The following is a 10,616-nucleotide window of genomic DNA, read 5'->3' as shown; positions in this document are numbered from 1 at the left end:
TGATCTTGGGCTTCCTTGGGCATTGAGTGGCCTCAAAGGAACTGAGAAGGTGGCTGGCTGATTGAAAAGGAACAAATGGTAGATATATGAGGAGTATCTGAACAGTCTCTCTCTCTTCAGGTTCATGAACTGATCATGAATCTTCTCTGCAATGTAGGTTGCATAGTCATACTGCACAGCTGGAGGCTTACCCGGGGCAAATATAGACAGCATTGCCAATATGCTGTCATCTACATCTTCCAGCCCCCTGAACCCTAGGACATAGCTAATTAGGTCCACCAGCATTCTGCCCAACTCATTCAGACATTGGTACCCAATGGGAGGGGTTATGACTGCTTCAGAGCTAGGTGTGAGAAATAGCTGGTTAATCTTCACAATCTGGTCATTAGACAGGTTATTTCCTCTCTTTATCAAATCTTGCATGGAAAGAGGGGTCAGTTTCTTGGCTGTATGGAAATGCAGCATCTGATTTATACTCTCTGGAGTGATCTGAAACAGGACTAGGCCTGTGGGGCTAATGACTGCCCTTTGGCTGGGGTCATAGCACTCCTGGCAACTGTAGATAAGCTCTGGCATGGGATTAACTTGGGGAAGGTTGTATATGGGCAAATTTGATTCCCAAATCCCCAAGATATCTGCTCCACTCATGTGCTGGGCTCTCAGTTCATTTAGCATCAAGATATTATACTTAGTTCCCATAGGAAACCAGTCCAGCATTTGGTAGTCCATGTCTCCCAGGGGCTTCCATGCCAATTCTTGGTGGGGAGCATTGATAGGCTTGATATTGAGAGCAATGGGGGTCTCCATAGCTTCTGAAGGGGTAAACTATTGCAATCTGACAGGTGAATGGGCAAAAACAGACCGCAGACTGCCCTCAGTGGAAAATAGCTTGATTTTCTGAACTGTCAGAGGGGAATTCACCAGCTAGAAATTGAAATACTGCTGGTAATTGGTAACAGAGCCTCTTTGGGGCCTAAGTGAGCTTCTGGTAGTAGTTCAGAGATATTTAGTAGTGAATTTGCCGGGGAAACGCAGAACTGAGGGGTTTTTAGATGAATTGCAGCTTATTACGGCTCTGCAGGGAATTTTTGGACCTCACAGTGACAATGGTGGAGGTACAACTAGATTCTAACGGTGAAAAGGTCGATCTTATGGTCCTATTATGCCTGTGAGCAGTTTTGAGCTGAATGCAGGTCGTATGGAAGGCAGGGCAGTGTAAATACCTGTAATTCGACGTGCAGAGGTCGTGGCAAGGTGTACTGCAGCTGCTGAAGTGGTCGCTTTAGCTAATTTTACCGGTTGGCGGAAATCCAGGCAGAAATGGTTGAGCAGAGAGTTCAGACGGAATAACGATGAAATGGTGAAAAAACGCGTAAAATTTGGTTAATATGAGTTTTTTACCCGTTTGGCGCTTTTTTACAATGACGTCAGCATGACGTCATTGGTGGGTCACGGTGATGTGACGTCAGCTGACGTCATCAGGGAGGACGTGGCAGAAGACGACCGGTCAAAGGGCGGTGAGGTGGCAGTCCAGTCAGCGGTGAGCTGGACGTGGCAGAAAGGTTAATGGTGGACGGGCGGAAGTGAAACCGTGAGAGTTATGGTTAAGGCTCTAACCGTCACGGTCTCTCGGGGCGGTTAGAGTACGGCGCCCAGGGTGTCAGAGGGAGCTCCGAGATGGTCCATCGGGCGACGCGTGGCGGAGGCGTGACGAGGCGCAACGTCACGTTCTCGGGAGTTAACGTGCGGTTGCGGATGGCGCTCCGATATTGCTGTGGGCCGTCGGATCTGGAAGGCTTGATCCGACGGCTGGCGGAGGTGTGAGGTGCACGGCCGATAATGCGGCGGAAATATTAACCGTCTGTGGGTTTTTGGCGTGGTTTTCCAAATGTTTTGATTCTGACCACCCGCGTTTGCATTTGGGAACGTGCTGAAGGCGGAAATTTGATTTTTGTAAGGTTTGCAGAGGGTTTTATAGATCAAAGGGGTTTAGAGAGGGGTTTTACCCATGCAAAGGTATATTTTTGGGGGAAATGATTTGCAGCAAAGGAAAAATAGAGGAGATAGGTTCACCATGGTGGCCAGGTGCCATTATGGTCCCTCTTTGCAGAATTCTCGGCTATTATGCCTAGGGGAGGGAAAATATATATCATTTGGGGTTTTATACACCTTAGTGTTATTATTATTAGGGGTAGGGGTAAAATAGGGGAATTACATAGTAGAGTTAGGAGTTAGTATGAGGGAAGGAGGGGGATTTAGAAAGGGGGTGTTAATGATGGAGTAGAGGGGAAAAAGTGAAGTTAGTGATGCTCTCTGCTGTGAATCCATGAAATTCACCACCTTTTTTGCTGATATGTTCATTGCCTTGGCAAAACATCTTTGACAACTATGTGATGGTGAACATGTCTTTTCTGCAACCACAACTGCCTACCCCACTATTTCACCTAGCATTTTTTGTTTCTCCTTGGAGGGGCACTTGAACTTGCAACCCTCAATTGCCTTTTCTTTTCTTTGGCTTTTTCCTTTTTTACTCTATCTGCTTCTACCCTTATCTCTTCCAAGGTCCCAGATTAGACTTTTGGGAACCTTTGTTTCTCTACCTGAACTACTTGTCTGCAAAGATTAAGCTGTTTGGACAGACTTTTTTCTCTATTCTACAACTCAAAATTGAAACATGGCATGATCCAACTTGAACTGTTGAATCATCCACAAAATTTGTAATAAGGTCCTCAATATTTGAAGTATTTCACACACCTCTGATTTCCTGGAAATATGGGATCTTTGTAGTAACAAAGCAGAGCATATTTGGATTTTCAATAATCAATCATGAAATATGAAACCTATTACTATAGGTATCCAACAGTATCATCTCATTGTGTTATTTTATGTGGTATCTTTGGCATATTTTAATTTTCTAATATCTTCTGCAGGTCAAGCATACTAAAAAATGCATTCCATGATGAACCATGTGGAGGACACTTTACTGATAGAAGGACTACATATAAAGTTCTTATTTTGGGTTATTAATGGCCTTCCCTTCTCAAGGATGCTAAGGAACATATCAAAATATTTGATAACTACTAAAGAATGGGAAGACCTGTACAATCAGACAAGATGCCTCTACAACCATAGGTAATAATATAGGCTTTTCGAAAATAGGCTCTAGATTTGGTTTTACGCATTAATCGTCCATCCAAGAAAAATAGGTATATACTTGTTTGCACATATTATGTTATAAAATGGGTAGAAGATAAGCCACTTAATTTTTCTACTGAAAATGTAATAGTTACATTTATTTTCAAGGATATTTTCACTCAATTTGGTGTTCCAAGAGAAACTGTAATAGGTGAAGGTGCTCAATTTACATCTATGTTGGTGCAGAAGATTATGGAGCAACATAAGATTAGAGGCCATAAATCTACTCAATACCATCCACATGCCAATGGAAAAGTGGAATCCACCAACAAAGTACTTGAAGTTATACTGACCAATACTATACATTTTCATAAAAGGGATTGGGAAGATAGGCTTGCAAAATAACTATGGGCATACCATACCACATGGATAAATACTACTAGACACACTCCTTATGAGCTTGTCTATGGAAAGCAAGTTTACCTTCCTATTGAATTCCATTTAGAGACCTTAAAGTCAAAAACAAAGTTGGGGCTTCATCTCTTTGGAGCCCATAAACAAAGGATGTAATAATTGAATGAACTAGATGAGATATGACAAGATGCCATACAAAGAACAAGAATAATCCATCAATAGAGGACAAGATTTCATGATAAATTCAAAAAATTCAAAAAATTTCAATCTAGGTGATTGGGCTCTTCTCTTGGATTCTAAGTTTAAAGATTTTCAAGGAAAATTTCAAACACGTTGTCTTGGTCCCTATGAGATAGAAATTATTTTTTTATAGTTTAGCAGTTATAATTAATACTATTAATGAAGAAGGGATCACCTTCCTTGTGAATGGGCACTTATTAAATTTATATCATAAACCTTTGATAAGAGAAGAGTTTGTTAAAAATCTACAAGAAAAATTTGATCTAAAGTTTGTAATAAAAGCAGATTTTTCTCCTCTACTACCAAAATAAGAGTAATTTATTTTTCTTTAAAAATAAAATAAACAAATGAATAAAATAAAAAAAATAAAAGAGAAAATGAAAAATAAAATCATGGTAATGAAAAGTACCATTTTTGGCATTCATATGCTTAAAATCTTAGTTGAAAACAAGGGATCCTTCACAACTTAGATTTTCTCATTCCCCTTCCTTTTTCCCATTTGTTTTATTCCCTTTATTCTTTCTGAAATAAAATTTTCAAGTTCAAATAAATTTCATTGAAGACTTTGTTTCTCTTTTAAAAGGAACTTTCAAAATCATCAACATCATCATTGATTGTGAACATCTAACATCATAAAGTTTTAAAGTAATATCCAACAAGATTGAAGATAAAATTTCAAAATTGTCATCATTCTGCAACTTATTCAACATTCTATATTCAATTCCTCTAAAATACATCATGGACTTGCAAGCAAGAAAAATTAACACATGAAATTAAGCTATGCATCATGAGGCAATTATTGGAATGGTTAATCAATTACATTAAAGTATGTTATAGATCTTTGAGTGGATGGATTTATTAGCATATTGTTGATAGACCTTTCGATTAATTACCTATCTTTATATAATGAATTTAATAATATCCCATATCCCATCACTTCACACTCTTATATGTCATTCCATCATATTAAAAATTCCCCTTATTGTATGCAAATATTTGAATCCCAAAATCTACGATGATCTTAATGGATTAGATCCAAATGAGTTGTGGGTAATCATGAATTAAAAAGGGAGAGTTATACTCCAATAATGTCACCACCTTAATCCATTTGTATCATTTTAATCTCACAAAAGCCGAATTTCACCCATCTCATTGTTCATTTCTACATTGAATCCTTCTTGAAAGAGCTAATTCAGAGGAAAAATTGCTTCTTCACAATGATGGAGTTTATTGATCATCATGAACCTGTGGGAGTGAATTTTCTCAGTGCTTATCCTCAGGTCTGAGAAAAATTGTAGAAGGTAGGATGGCTTAGTGTCTTTGAGAATTTTAATGGGCATGAAATTGAGGTAACTAGAGCATTCACTTGAGCCTTTGATGGAGTGGAGGTGGAAAGTGGGGACATTAAGCTTAAGATAATCGAGTCCTTCATCAAGGAGGAAACTAGACTTCTAAGAAATAGTGAGAGTTGGTTTAAAAAAAAAAAATGAAAGATGAATAGTGGAAGTATTTTCTTCATAATCTAGGTATGGATCTCTCAGCCTTTAAAAAAAAACGTTATTGCCTCTGTAATAAATTCTAAATGGCAAAATATAATGTTAGTGTTGCAAAAATTCCTTACTTATGAAGGGAGATATGACACTCTCTCTTCTACCATGCTATAGTTTTAATGTAATTTTCAATATAAAACAACTCAATGTTGGCTTGATGGGGCCTGACCTAGGTTTAGATTTATTTAGCCAAACAAATCCGTGTACTACTGGCCCTTTCAGCAACAACCCACAGAGTGTAGACTGAAGTCTCACACGAAGCAATATGGGGTGATGTTGTAACCAAGTTTATGAACCCTTGAGATGTCTGAGGGGTTGATCTAGGCCAAATATGAATATCTTCGTGTAGGTCACTTTGCACACTTTCCTAACTTGAAAGGCCTTCATGCCCTATTATACTCGACTTTGCGTAGCCCTAACCAGGGGCTGAGGAGCTTTCGTGTTGCTAAAGCAACGATATGCGCTATTTCCCCAAGTCACACCGCGTATCTTACTTATCTTCTTATAACAATTAGTTATCTTTGCATAAACATATACTTTATATTATATTCACTTATTCAGCACATTCATATAAGTTTTCACAATAAATAAACAGTAAACCTGCAATTCATACCCAATGTACTTCAATGGATAAAATAGGAAAAGATACATAGAAATATTGTAAAACTTCTCTTTATTAGTGATTCAATCGGTTACAGACTCAACCTGCCCTGCACACTCAGCTTCAGGGGTTCGTGCACTCAGCTGCAGACAACTAGGCCTCCGTGCACTCAGCTGCAGAGCCTTCTCCTACTCTATGACACAAAGACTCAACTTTACACTTAGACTCAATGCTTCATCATTAGATCTTCTATGAATGACTTCTCTCTTTACTTAGAGCCTCACTCTATTTATACAATCCCATGGTTTGCAGATCATGGGTAGAGCTCTCAAGCTGACATTACAATACAAAAGTAAGGGCAGACAACCCTATGAATTAATTACAACTTCACGCTCCGTGCCCATATATCGTGGAGTCTTTGCATCAAAATTAGTCAAAACTTGGGCTTTAAGCCAAAAAACTTGTCTTGGGGGGGATCCTGCGCCCAACAGGCCCCCAACACAAACATCGTGACTCGCCCTCGAGTCACTTTGTCAGTGCAGAGATCTTCGTGCGGAGACCTCCCAATTCTGCTCGAACTGCTGCAAGGTTAGCAACGCACTGAGCGGTTGCCTGTTGTATCTCCTGGACACGTTGTTCGGAGACCGCGGTATATGAACTGCTTCCTTGTATCTACTCTTGTGTTCCTTGCATCTGCATGAGCTTGCCTTCAATTGTTGTTGTGATGATGAAGGCCCTGTTGATCCAAGGCTGTACACGTGCCTTCAAAACTGCTTCTCTATGTTGCACTGCATCTACCTTCTCCTTAAGCGCTTTGGCCTGTTGCATCCACGCGAGCCTCTGTGTGAGGGCCATCGTCTGCATGGTCCCTTTGACATTTTCATACTGTTGTTGTAGCTCACGCACCTCTATTGCTAAGCGTTGTATGTTTGGGTCCTCTTGTAGAGTGGTGAGGACCTCAAATGATTGTTCCAACATTTTAGTGCAGTCATTTGCTGCACTACTGATCTCCTCCATCCCTGATGTAATGGCATTGGCGTGTTGTTCCCTTACCTCTAGAGGAGTTGAAGGCTATGCCTTCAACCATAGCTCTATTATCTGAAGGTTCAGCTCCAGCTGAACCTTGGCCATCTCTTCTCGCGCCTCGCACACTCTTACTGCTAACCTCTGGATGCAGGCCTCTGTTGGTGCCTCTGCTGGGATGGCCAACTCAAGGACCATCTGGCAAGCTTCCTCAACCACCTGCACCATTTTTCGGTTTTGCACCACAACCTTGTCACACTGCAAGCTCAGTTTCTCCATGTTGATTCTTTGTTCACTCAACACTTGCAGCGCACTTCCCTCCCAAGCCCATAGTTCTGTAATCACTCTGTCCTGCACGACATAGAGCGTCTCTCGAGGGAGCGCAACCATGTTGATTCCTACCCCTTTCAATACACTCACCGTAGGCCTGTCAGCCTCATTTTTAGTAACTAGTGCCCCCTCTAGCAACAATACTGTGTTGGTCATGTAGACACTCAGAATTTCCTCAGTCGCGGCCATTCCTACTGTGAGGCTGGTCGAGAGAGTACTAGCCTAGGGAGTGCACACATGCAACTCCTGAATCTGTGCCCAGAGGGCCCCCAACACAATCTGATTCTCCTCCGCCAACTACTGGAGGGCCTCTGTGGTGACTTCGCGCACCCTCTCCCCTATATCATGTAGATCTCCTCAGTGAGGGTGATTAGGTCGAAAGAAGTCTTACACGCTTTCAACTTCTTTCACGGGCCCAACTTCTCTCTCGGCTACTGGTGCTTTAACTGTGTCACCGTTGTTTGTAGGTCCGTGCCACCCTCCTCTATCTTTGTCTCCATTTCTTGTTCCTACTCAAGTGAAGGCAACTTCTAACCCTTGTGCTCCTTCTCTACTACCTTCTGTGCTTTTGTTACGGCCTTCGGAGCGTCCTGCACCTCCTCCACCTGTGCTGATGCTGCCTATTTTCTTCTCTTCACTGCCAACTGTGCCATCTGTAGTTTTGTCTCCTCCTTCCGCTGTGCAACAGAATTTTCAATTTATGTCGCAAAGAGTTCTGGAGCATGCCACTCTGGTAGCCACACCTCAAGTATGTTGAAGATAACATCATCCGTATCCAGGTATGGTAGTTCATTCCACTTCTTCATGGGGTCTTTGCATGCCTTGATGTAGGCATGATCAAAGTCTACCTTAAACTCCGCGAAGCTTTGTAAGTTTTTATATACAGTGGGTGATAACTATGGTTTATGGTCAATCCCCATTCTGATGTTCATCTCCATGAACACCCAAAATATTTTACTATCTCAGATCCTGCATGCATCTTTAGTGGCCCACAGCAAAGCGAAATTTGCAGCCTCTAGGAGATCTCTCTCAATTGGGGGGAATTGGCTATCCTCGAGCAATTCCCCAGCCACCAGCACTAGGGAGAGCAGAAGCCATGCATAGTGGAAGGTCTTCCCCTATTCATGTGCCTCACAATAATTCTCCAAGAACTCCTTGCACAAGAATTCAGACCAGCTAAACTAGACCCCTTTTTGCGTACTGCTCGGCAAGTGCAATCATTGGGGTAGGCACCTCATTCGCGTGGCACTTCCGCATGACCTTACCTGCCAGTATCTGAGTTGCAACTCTGAATGCCTTGTTGTTGATCCTGGAGATCATGTAGCCCCTCTTTTTCTTCTCTAACTTATATTTATTTTTCATGGCCTCTGCGATGGCCAAATCACTGTTTTTACCCTCCAAAATGTCTATTAGGTCCTCCCCTTTACAAGAGAGTCAGGTAATTCTATGGATTAGGTGGTTTGTGATGGGGATGGGTTCCTCCAACCACAAACACCCATAATGCACTAGGAAAAGCAGCTGCCTGATGAAAAAGATAGTTATTGGGGCACGATGGTAATGCGGCACCCAGAGCAGGTTCAAAAACCCTGCTTTCTCTACCCCTTGCAACCACTTGTGTAGCTCCAATTCTACAACTCCCACCGTAGCGTTTTTCTTCGGCTTTATGAGCTGCGTGGTTTCCAAGTGTGGGAACCTTTCATGGTCCATAAGATCCCAATATTCAAACTTCAGACATGGCACCCGTCCCAAGTACGCTCCTTCAAAAATGATATCATCAGGTAGCAGTGGAGTCTGCAGAGATCTCTTGCTCTCATCTAGGTCCTTAGACACCTTTGCCTTCCCCTTTCACAGGGGGACATACGCGAGCAGCCTGGTTGGAGGGTTCATGCCCTCGGTTTATTTCTACATGTCTTCCTTCTCATTCTCTTATATCATGATGTCCTCAAGGTCTTCCTCCTCCTCATCGATTTCCAAATTAACCACTTTCCCTTTTTCTTCCATGGTCAATTTAGTTCTTAGCAGGTTTCAAGGGCACATGCTAACTCGAATCATGGGTTGCTTATCTTTCTTAGGCCTCGAGATGCATGGTGATTTAGGGATTTCTGCAACTATCTTGATGCTCTCAGGGGCATCCTCTATTGTCATGGCCTACGCGTCTTCTTCGACGGTCATTTCTCTGATTTCCCTGGCTTCTTCAGACCCTGCCATTTGGTTTGTCTAGAAATATCTCAACTCCTCAACCAAGGACTCAAACAATGCTCTCAACACGTTAAATAGCTCGCGGTTCAAAATACTCTGGGCACACGACAGCTCAATTCTCAAATGACCAAGTGTTGTTTTCTGGGCAGCCCTTTTCAGTTTATAGCACCTTTTGAATTCAATTTCGACCGTTCGCCCCAAATCCAGTCAATTAATGCTGCCTTAGCGACAGATTTTCCCAAATCTTTCCCATAAATCTCACCTTGAATGTCTGCCGCCCGCTCCATTTGATCTCAAATGAAGCATCACATCGTGAATAGTGACTACAACGGTCACTTTCTAGCCAACCCGCGTGGCAACACAACCACCCTTGCGCTGTAGCGGACCTCGTGACACTTCGCTGCTGTGCGTAGCCCTAACATCGTGCAGCTCTCAAGAAGAGTAGTTTATAGTCCTGCGCCTCCTTTAAACCACCTGGAGCACTAAGCCTATGCTTCCCATGGCTAGTCATGTGGTTGGGCCACCTTTTATACAGTTTCAATTGACTATCAATCACTTTTCCTGGAGAAAATCTACCTTTTATCTGTACTGTCTGCATCGTGCACTTCACCATCTACTTCATGCCACCGTCAGTGATCCCTCTAGTAAGATACGTTCCAATCTAATGCATGAATTTGATCAACTCTCGATGGTAGTCCCCAAATTTGTCAATGTAATTGTGTGTATCTTGTTTTATTACCACAGTGTTCTTATCGAAAAATTTCGTCTTTATTCCTTCCTCAAGCTTCTAGACTTCTCCTTCCACTAGAGCGCTTTTCTCCCTTAACTGCGTTCTTTCATTCATGAGTTCTTGGAGCACAAGATTACCCTATTGGATCTCTTCATCAGGTCCCAAGCATTCTTCTTCATTCAGCTGCATGATCCCTTCTTCCAAGGCTCTGCAAACCGTCATATCCATAGGTACTGCTATGTGCAGACTAGGCATAATATACTCCATCGGTATTACAATGTCTACTCCATAGGCCAGCCTAGAAGGCATATGTCCTGTCAGTTTCTTGCACATTGTCCTATAAGCCTCAAAACTGCTGGTACACGTAGGTCCCAATCACTTCGTTGCGCATTAT

Source organism: Pinus tabuliformis, chromosome 8 (assembly GCF_031772625.1).
Source record: "Pinus tabuliformis cultivar Carrire ecotype Pingquan chromosome 8, CPIR1, whole genome shotgun sequence".
Lineage (NCBI taxonomy): Eukaryota > Viridiplantae > Streptophyta > Pinopsida > Pinales > Pinaceae > Pinus > Pinus tabuliformis.
The sequence above is the reverse complement of the archived record's forward strand: the minus strand, read 5'-3'. Positions refer to the sequence as shown.